At 39.2% G+C, this 10,923-nt stretch overlaps 1 long non-coding RNA gene across 1 annotated transcript; it reads right to left on the bottom strand.

Moving 5' to 3' along the window:
- Positions 1-469: 469 nt before the first annotated feature.
- Positions 470-10,289, bottom strand: LOC116562907. The gene is made up of 3 exons (XR_004274130.1): positions 10,279-10,289; positions 4,601-4,603; positions 470-542 (listed from the first exon to the last, which is right to left on the bottom strand). It is a non-coding gene; the product is annotated as an uncharacterized LOC116562907 (long non-coding RNA).
- Between the last annotated feature and the right edge of the window lie 634 nt (positions 10,290-10,923).

Genomic DNA, 10,923 nt, shown 5'->3' with positions numbered 1-10,923 from the left:
TTCTCTGCCCTAGGCACCCTAATTCTGCCATGCCTCCGATTTGTTCATTTCACAGGGGTTTTTCTTACTCTGGGCCATCCCAGAGGCTGATCTCAGTGTTTTGAACTTCTCCCAACTCTTTACCGCAACGGTTCCTACTTACCATGCAGATATCAGCTAATACCAGTTCCTCAGAGAGATCTTCTCTAACACCGTATCAGAAGGTTCTTCTTCTTCTTCTATTTATTTATTTATTTTTTTTTTTGAGACAGTCTCACTCTTTCGCCTAGGCTGGAGTGCAATGGCGCAATCGCAATCTTAGCTCACTGCAACCTTCACTTCCCAGGTTCAAGCAATTCTACGGCTTCAGCCTCCCAGGTAGCTGGGATTACAGGCACCTGCCACCATGCCCAGCTAATTTTTGTATTTTTAGTAGAGGCAGGGTTTCACCCTGTTGGTCAGGCTGGTCTCAAACTCCTGACCTCTGGAAATCCACCCACCTCGGACCTCCCAAAGTGCTAGTATTACAGGTGTAAGCCACGGCAACCAGCCAGAAGATTCTTCTATTGTCTCTCTCATAGCTTCCATTATGTTCTTTCCTGGAAGTCGGTGTAATTTGTAAATACCTAATTCTTTCTGTGTGCATCAGTATACCGCCTCTTTTTCCTTCTTGACAATGAGATGCATGATGTCTTATTTACCTTAGTATGCTCATCGTCTAGGATAGTGCTTGACACTTAGGAATTAATTACTTTTCTTCACAAGTAATGGACTTTAAAGGCTCAAAAACATAATTTCACTGTCTAGTTAAATATAAGGCTATTATAATGAAAATACTATTATTGGTCATTCAGTGAAGAATGGTGGAATAAATTTGCATAAAATCTAAGATCCACAATAGAAATTAATTTTTAATGCATCTAGACATTCACTTGCTTTCCTGAAATTTGACTCATAGAAGTGTGATAAATAAAGGACAGGAAAATAAGCTTCTGGACCATAAAGCAGAACAATAATAATCATCCACATTTGTTAAAGGTCTTGGCACATTGAAATATTTTTACAATGCATTTTATTCCATTAATCCCTTCCAGTGACATTATAATATCATAAAGTACCTTATTCAGGATTGCACAAACTACATGTGGCAGGAAGAAAACACGGTTTTTGTTTTCTCTGTCCCATGCTCTTTCTTTGGAGTTTTGCTCTTGTTGTCCAGAATGGAGTGCAATGGCACAATCTTGATTCATTGCAACCTCTGCCTCCCAGGTTCAAGCCATTCTCCTGCCTCAGCCTCCCAAGCAGCTGGGATTACAGGCACCTGCCACCACACCCAGCTGAATTTTGTATTTTTAGTAGAGACAGCGTTTCGCCATGTTGGATAGGCTGGTCTCGAACTCTTGACCTCAGGTGATTCACCCATCTCAGCTTCCCAAAGTGCTGGGATTACAAGCCTGAGCCACTGTGCCTGCCCTATGTCTGGTGTTCTTACTCAGAGCTCCCCACCTTCCCCTTTCTAAATTCAAATTCTGAAGCAGCATTCTCTAAAGGACTGTCTTGCCTTTAACAATGGAAATGTTTTCCTGTTACTATCAGTCATTTTGACTTGTCTGTAGCATTTAAAACATTCTCATTTCAACAATTGTAACTTTGATCTCTTAGTCATGTATCTGGTAAAGAACAAATAAATTATTCAAACAACATAGTGTTCAGTGGTGAGCACAATTTTTTTCAGGAGATTTAGCCAATATCTGGGAAAAGCTTCATGGAAGAGGAATTGGAGTGGAGCCTTGAAATCACATTAGGAAGCTTAGATGAGGGAGCAGCTGAGTTTCTAATTCAGGATACTTTCACTGAGGAGCATTGGCACTTGTGTATACTCTTAGGAAACTACCACAGTAGATTGCTACAGTGTGTTTATATTTTAGAACATTCATTTACTCACTCATTGATGCATTCCATAAAGAGCTGTGCAAAAAGGATTTTATTTCCTAAGAGATTCAAACCCTTTGAATCTACCTTTGTACTTATTATCATCCTATATATGAGATTGCGTTCAATAACTATAGTTTTGCTGCTGCATTTCTTGGTTGATTTTGGACTTGGGCTACAAGATCTATTCTGTCTTAAGCCACATTTCCTAGAAGTAGAATCTGAGGTGGGAATTTGAGTGTAAATGATTTCTTGGGGGGAGTGTTCTCGAGAAATAGAGTGAAGGGAGCAAATGAAACAGAGGGAAGAACTCAACAAGGTTGTATGCTCAGAAGGAAAGCTTCAGCTGATGCCAGGGAAAGCCTGGGGGCACTCACTGTACCACAGAGTCTGTCCCACCTGAGGCATGGGGGCTGGCCCATTGCACATCCTTGCAAGTCACTCTTTGGCAACTGGTTCCTAGGAGAGAAGAGGACAGTTGTGAGCCATCAACAGCCAACACTCTCAGCATCTGGGGGCATGGATGCACAGCCTAGCACAGGGAATTGGACTTGGACGTCAACAAAACTTGGTACACTTTCCATGTAAGTGCAGGGATTCATCCTTTAAAATGTGAGAAATTCACTTACCTCTCAGAAATATCAACCATCAACCTCAGAATGACACAGCACCATAATTATAAATCTAATAAGTATAAGGTAAGGTTAGGATAAGCATCTTTATGTTTGAGCGATAAGTCACGTATGTGTCAATGCAGTCTTACACAAATTGCACCATATTATTAGTTTCATTTTTAAATGTTCAAATTGGCATATCCCTCTTCCCACTTCATTCATATATCCCATAGTTTTTTCAATTACACTTAAGCAGATTATCATACAGGGATAAGCATTTGGGAGTTCCACAGAAATGTGAGCAGATATGCAATTGCAGGAAGCTGAGGAGGAAAAATGGCCTAAATGAAGACCTTCCAGTTATCCCCAGTCACGAGAGTTTACTTGAGATGAAATGAGACATTTGATTAGGAAATAAAGGTAGAGCCTCAATCATGATAGGCCTTGAGTAATATAAAAATAGTTTCACTATTATCTTAAGGAAAATAAGTGCTAGGTTCCTTGAGCTGCTCTTACAAATTACCATAAACTGGGGAGCTTGAAACAACAATTTATTCTCTCACAGCTCTGGGGACTAGAAGTTTGCAATCAAGGTATCAGCAGGGCTGCATTCCCTCCAGAGGCTCTAAGAAAGAATCAATTCCTTACCTCTCTCAGCTTCTGATGACTGTGGGCAATCCCCAGCTGTCCTTACTTCTTTCAGCTTCTGATTACTGTGGGCAATCCCCAGCTGTGAGCGGATCTCTCTCGGCTCTATCTTCACATTGTCTTCACTGGGAATCTGTCTCTGTTTTTCTGTTATAAAGATAGTTGTGATGGTATTTAGGACCCACCCTGATAATCCAGGATAATCTTCTCATCTCAAAATGCTTAACTTAATTTCATCTGCAAAGACCCTTTTCCCAAGGGTCCCATGCACAGGTTTTCAGGATGGGGATGTGGATATATCTTTGGGAGTCATTATCAGCCTACCATAGTGGAAAATGTATAAAACTATTTAAATCAAAGCCCCAGTATGATCAAATTTATGTTTTAGAGATTTAAAAAAAACCTCCACAGGCATTGTAGAATATGAATTAGATGGAGTTTATACTAAGGTGAGGAAACCTCACAGGAGGTCTGGTCAATCGTTCAGATGACTAATGGTGAGAGATTGTATAAAGACATTGGTCTTTGGGAAGGAGAAAAGTGGCCAAAGATATAATTGGCAGCATGAAGGGATAAATTACTATACGGGTGAGAGAGATCTAGGAGACAATGATGATTCTCAGGCTTCTAGACTGTGTGACTGCAGGATGGTCTTTTGTTCATTGAGGTGGGTCATATACAGAGGAGGACCAGGCCTGGCAAAAAAGGATTGTAGGTTCCATTTTGGTAGAGGTACAGGAGATATTTAGCAGAAGAGGAGACAAACCAGTGTGGTCCAGAAGATGGCTCTCATACTTTCCTCTGTTTCCAGTTTCCAACTTAGTTGGAAAAATAATTGCAAGTTTACAATGACCCAACACATTGACACATGACTGACATGTCTCTCTATAGAGTGATAAACACATGTCCTATAATGTAGAAATTATTTCCTATGTTTCCTTCTTAGGTTATCAGGATATTGCATCTTGGTGCCAAAATTCTACATTAAACAGAGGGAGGTGTATTGTACATGTAGCGCACAGCTGTATTGATCCCTGGCAGCCTACTTATGATTTTTGGATGGGTGAATTGCAATGTGACTGTAAGATACGCAAGTGGAGATGTCTAAGACACACCCAAGTGTTCGGTACCTGCCAATGTCATCTAAAGACATTTTTTAAGAATGCACATTCCATTGTAGCAGCTCAAAAGTCAATAAAACCCCTAATACATATTTGGAAGAGTTTAAGGAGATAAAACAAAACAGAACAAAACAAAAAGCACCTTCTGTTCTCCTCCCTAACTTCAACTAAGGAAAAAGACGTAAGAATCGATTGGATAAAAATCAAAATATTGCTTCTATTACCAATAAAGCTGGATTTGATAACATAAATTATGTGTGAATTAACATAATTCCTAATAATTCTCTGAAGTATATTCCTTGAGACAACCTGAAAACCAAAAGAGAGTTTGGGTCTTGAAGCAGACACATTGGAATCTCCTTGGAACACTTGTAACACGTGTTCCCCTTCCAGCTTTAATGGGTTTTGCTTGGAACTCCCAGCACATGTGGCTCTTCTGTAGCGAACTTCCTTGGGCTGCTGGACCACGTTGCATGGTCTTACAGAGGCAGAAGTACCCGGAGCAGCCTTTGATCAATGGCAGAGGACTTCGGAAGAAATAAAAGTCCAGCTTCCGCATGGTGGCGTGTGCCTGTAGTCCCAGCTACTTGGGAGGCTGAGGCAGGAGAATTGCTTGAATCCAGGAGGCGGAGGTTGCGGTGAGCCGAAATCGTGCCACTCCACTCCAGCCTGGGTAACAAGAGCTGGGTAACTCCGTCTCAAAAAAAAAAAAAAAAAAAAAAAAAAAAGTCCAGCTTCCTCAAACCCAGAACAACTTTGACGTGGAACTCACAGTCAGTCCTTGGTATTCCTGTGGGCACTTCCCTTCTGGGGACTCAACTCTTGCTTGACTTCCTTCTATGTCTGTCCTGCTTCTCCTCCTCTCTTCCTGGCTCCCCTATGTGCCTTACCTATGTAAATGGTGTGTGTATGCCTTCCCGTCTCAGGGTTTACTTCTGAGAAACCCAACCCAACTCTGAGCCCTAGACCAGATGAAGTTCCTCAGAGTTCTGGCTTCAACTTTGGCATCTACAAACAGCTCCACTTTTTCAGGCTAGGCCTTTCAATTCCAAAGCCTTCTAGATGTCACTTCTAAACTGGCAAGATTTCCACCCTGTCAAGCTGAGTGCATTCTCTTTTGGAAATCATAAAAGCATCACAGATGGCCTTATGATATAAATAATTAGTGATGAAGACAATTATTGCTCATCTGTGATGAATCAAGCTCCTTTTTATTTAGTCAGCAACAAGCTGGACATAGTCATTATATAGCCCTTGGGTCTGTGCAGCACACAGTTTATATGTTTGTCCTGTATTTTTGCCTCATGGGGTCATGTGCTAAATATTTACATGAAATGTCACTATCATATATACTCTCAGACTATCAGTTTCTATGTTAATATTTTTCTTGGCAATTGGTCACAGGCTCTGCAAGCAAAACTACAGCCTATATATATAATAGCTTTACATTTCAGTACTTTTCTTAATGTCTCATAAAAAGAAATTGTTCCTCTGACAATTTAAGATACCCAAAAAAGCCAAACAAGTTTCAACATCTTCTTTAATGACTTCTTGTTGTTTTGATTTAGTTTTATGAAAACCTCTAATTTCATCACTCTCTCTGACCTTTATTGATTTAAACTGGCATGATTACCCTTTATAACTCAGTAAGTTTGCTTCAGAAGCACACACAGTCATGTGTCACTGAACAAGAATACATTCTGCAAAATACATAGGCAATTTCATCGTTGTGTGAACATCAGAAAATGTACTTACACAAACCTCTGATACACCTAGGCTATATGCTATAGCATATCACTCTTAGGCTACAAACTTGTGCAGTATGTTACGTGCTGACTACTATAGTCAATTGTGACATAATGGCAAGCATTTGTGTATCTAAACATGTCCAAATATAGAAAAAGTACAGTAAGAACACTGTATTGTAATCTTATGGGACCACTATCATATGTGTGGTCTACTGTTGACCTAAACGTCATTATGCAGCTAATGAAAATACATAAAGATTTTCTTAGGTAAGACAATCAGTAGAGAACGAACTGGACTAGGAGTCAGAGAACCCAGCTATCGTTCTGTATCTGCTTTAAATTGTTTAATGACCAAGAAAAAATTACCTAACTTTTAACTTTGTTTAATCAACTTTTGAAAAAATTATTTTTGCGTCATGATTTCCAACATCTACTTTAGCTACCAAGTTTTCTGACTCTCTAGAGCTTTAAACATACCTGATTGGACCAAATACACATCTGCCTTTGAAAAAATATTACTAATTAGCATTTATATTATTGGTTCTCAAAGTGTGATCATTGAATTAGCAATATCAGCATCAGCTGGGCATTTATTAGACATACAAAATATAGGCCCCATCCTAGATCTACTGAATCAGAAACTCTAGGGATGGGGCTCGGCATTGTGAGGTCTGTCAAACTTTGAGACCCATTGATTTATACAGGTCAAAAACAATCATCATGGTAACAGGAACTGAGTTTTGCCAGCAAGAGTGAGTAGCCTTCCAAATTACTCAATGTAGCTTCCCAGTGGCCACCCAGGAGATTTTGATTCAATAGATTTGGAAGTGCTTCCAGGAAACTACATTTTAAATAAACAATATAGGAGATTTCAAGGACCAACTTTAGACAGTGATTACCTTAAGACAGTGACTGAGCTGCTGGTCCACCTCTCTGACAGGTGTCACAGAGTGAGTACTCAAGAGCTAATTAATGGAGGAAGGAAAAAAAGAGCAGGAGGAGATAAACAGAGCAAGAGAGAGAGATGCATGTCATGTCAGTGTCATTTCCTCAAGGCTGGGAAATCAAGAACAGTATCAGAGCCCCAATTTGTTACATGTTTGTTGCTACAATATCAACTCTCACTGAATTCCTTGAGTACAAGTGACCTGAGTATTTTTTATGTGCAGTCAGTCCTTGGTATCCATGTTTTCAGCATCCCCAGATTCAACCAATTGTGGATTGAAAATACTCCGGAACAAAGAAAATGAACAATAACAATACAACAATTAAAAAACAATACAATAAAAAATACTATATGACAAGTATTTGCCTAAGATTTACATTGTGTTAGGTTATTATAAGTAGCCTAGAGATTTAAAGTATACAGAAAGATGTATATAGGTTATCTGCAAAAACGACATCATTTTGTTTAAGAACATTAAGTATGCATAGGTTTTGATATCTGCAGGGTCCTGGAACCAATCCCCCACAGATACCATAAGATAACTGTATTTTTGCTTAAGTTACAAGATGAAACAAGGCAACACTAAAACATCCTACTCATTATGGAGCAAAGGATAGGCTATATTGGGTGTACATAAACGATAAGGTTCAAGGAAAAGAAGTATATGAACCTCTATTCTCCCTCATCTCACAGAAAGGGACAGTATTCCTGAGGAGAGCCACTATGCATGCAGTAGGTTTGCATTTTGAGAGAGAAACACTGTTCACCTCATTTCTGCTACTCTATTTTCTTATAGTACAAGTGTGAAAAAGCACACATGTAAATGAGGAGAAAAAAATTGGAATTTAGAAAGTGTCTGAACTTACAGAATGTGATAGTTTTCAAATATGTTCACTAATTGTCACTCCACTTTTTTTTTCTTCAGCTTTTAAGTTCAGTGGTACATGTGCAGGATGTGCAGGTTTGTTACACAGGTTGACATGTCCTATGGTGGTTTGTAACACAGATCATCCTCATCCTCATCCTCTCACCCAGGTATTAAACCCAGCCTCCATTAGCTGTTCTTCCTGATGTTCTCCCTCCCCCACCTCCCAGCAGGCCCTAGTGTGTGTTGTTGCCCCCACGTGTCCATGTGTTCTTATAATTCAGGTCCCACTTATAAGTGAGAACATGCAGTGTTCCTGCATTAGTTTGCTAAGGATAATGCTTTTCAACTCCATCCATGTCCCTGCAAAGGACTTAATCTCATTCCTTTTTATGGCTGCATAGTATTCCTGGTGTACATGTACCACATTTTCTTTATTCAATCTATCATCAATAGGCATTTAGGTTGATTCCAAGTCTTCGCAATTGTGAATATGTCACTTTGCTTTTTAGAATGTGAAACTTAATGTCCCACTTTTTGAATTTCAAGGCTTAGTGACCCACTCCTACAAAATAGAATGTGGTGGATGACTGCAGAGATTAGGTCATAGAAAGCATTTCCTTCTGTGAAATGCTTCTGTAAAAGGCTTGATTGCTTCTGCTGAGATTTTTCACCCATTTGGGCATGGCAGCTCTCATGTTGTGGGAAAATGCAGGGAGTCTTTGGGAAGGTTTTGTGGAGAAGTACTGAGGCCACCTGCCAACAAGCAGGCTCAACCTGCCATCCATGTGAATCAGCCACTTTGGAAGTGGATCTTCCAGCTTCAGCCAGTCTTCAGATAACTAAAAACAAGACTTCAGATGAACTAATATCTATGATCTCTAGGAAAGATGACCACTTGGCTCTGAAAACCTTTGCACAGTTGCTGCAAATGGAAGGACTTCACAGGAAGCATGAGCGGTGAGATTTGGACAGGCTCTGCCACTGGAGTACAGGCAGTGCCTGGTCCTGCCAAGCCATTGTCAGGAAGTCAGAAAGAGCTCCCAGGATCATTCTAAAAATCTTGTTCATCTCTTCACATATAGCAAGCTCAGTCACAAGGCAAACGCTACCAAACCCTGATATTTTGCCTTGAAACCACCTGAACATGGCATATGGTCTGAAAAGAATAGAGAAGAAATAGGAACTTCTAGGAATTTATACTGTGGCTAGTTCTCTTGGCTCTTTAATTATAGAGGTATTGTATATATTGTGCTTGAAGTAGTTTAAAGCCACATACCACAGGTGAAAGTAAACGACCAAGCCTTAGTCACTCAAAGGCATCACTTGCATTGTTCACAGCAGATTCTTGGCAAAGACATGTCATGCTAGTGGCCCCCCAGTGATGGGATAGAGCACAAACCATCTGAACACGGAAGATCCACAAGATGGGATGGTCATCTGTGAATGTATCCAGAGCAGTGGGAAATTCTCTAGAAATCAGCAATAGTGACACCTTTGATTGACAATGGCTGTTCAACAACACAAAGCAAAAACAAAAACAAAAAACAAATCATTTGATCAAAAATGGGCAGAAGATCTGAATAGACGTTCTTGGAAGAAGACAGACAAATGGCTAACAGATGTATGAAAAGTTACTCAATGTCACTAATCATCAGAGAAATGCCAATCAAAACCACAGTAAGATATCATCTCATCTCAGTTAGAATGGCTATTATCAGAAAAACAAACAAAAAAATTAAACAAATGATGGTGAGTATGTGAAGAACTCCTCTTATACACTGTTGGTAGGAATACAAACTAGTCCAGCCATTATTTAAAACAGTATGGAGTTTCCTCAGAAAAATTGCAAATATAACTATCATATGATCCAGTAATCCTACACTGGGTATCTATTCAAAGGAAATGAAATCGTTATGTCAAAGAGATAACTGCACTCCCATGTTTATTGCAGCAGTATTTACAATAGCCAGGATATGGAATCAACCAATAACAAATAAATGAATTTTTAAATTTGATATATATATACAATCAAATATTATTCAGTCATGAAAAGAATGATATTCTGTCATTTGTAACAGCATGGGTGAACCTAGAAGACATTATGTTAAGTGAAATAAGCCAAGCACGAACAAAAAATATGGCGTGATCTCATTCATATGTTGAATCTAAAAAAGTTGATCATGTAAAAGTAGAGAGTAGAACAGTCCTTACTAGAATCTGAGAAGAGTAAGGAGGAGAAGGAATGGAGAAAAGTTGGTCAATGGGTACAAAATTACAGTTAGACAGGAGGAGTAAGTTCTGGTGTTCTATTGCACAGCAATGTTTGATGGTAATTAGCCATACTGTATTGTATATTTCAAAATATCTAGGAGAGGATTTTTAATGATCTTACCATAAAGAAATGACAAGTATTTGAGATGACAGAAGTACTAATTTCCCTGATTTAATCATTACATAATGTATGCATTATCGAAACATCATGATGTACCTTATAAATATGTACAGTTACATATCCATTAAAGACAAAATAAAGCAAAAAATAAACAACTGTCATTTTGAATGTGGCAACAGGAGACTTCAACATAGCAATTCAGAAGATAAGATCAATGGTCAATGCAATTTCAGCCATTGTGCTTCCCCGAGCCTTCAGAGCAGCTAAGCAAGTCCTGAAGAGGATGGAGTTCCTGAGTTGGTTGTCTCTAGCAAGAACCAACCACTTTTATGTACTCCAAACCAAGGGTGTGTTCTGTATCAGTTAGGATAAGCTGGGTCACACTTTTGATTATTAACAGAGATTAAACCTTTGTTATCTATTTCTTGACTGTGACATATTGGTTGAGCATTCTGGTTCACATAATTGGCTGTCAGAGATGCAAGCTTATAAATCCTCCACCACCTTGAACATTGCTAATTGCTACAGCACAGGTAAGGAAACTTGGCAAATCATGCAGTAGCTCTGAAAGCTTTAGCCTAGAAGTAACATACTTTCAATGGCTAAAGTAAGTGACTTGTGATGCCTACCTTCAGGAGAACAGAACATACAAGCCTTCAATGTGTGCAGAAGGAG

Source organism: Sapajus apella, unplaced genomic scaffold, assembly GCF_009761245.1.
Source record: "Sapajus apella isolate SASKATOON/1434 unplaced genomic scaffold, GSC_monkey_1.0 scaffold33, whole genome shotgun sequence".
NCBI classification, from domain to species: Eukaryota; Metazoa; Chordata; class Mammalia; order Primates; family Cebidae; genus Sapajus; species Sapajus apella.
This window is presented reverse-complemented; position numbering and strand designations above follow the sequence as displayed.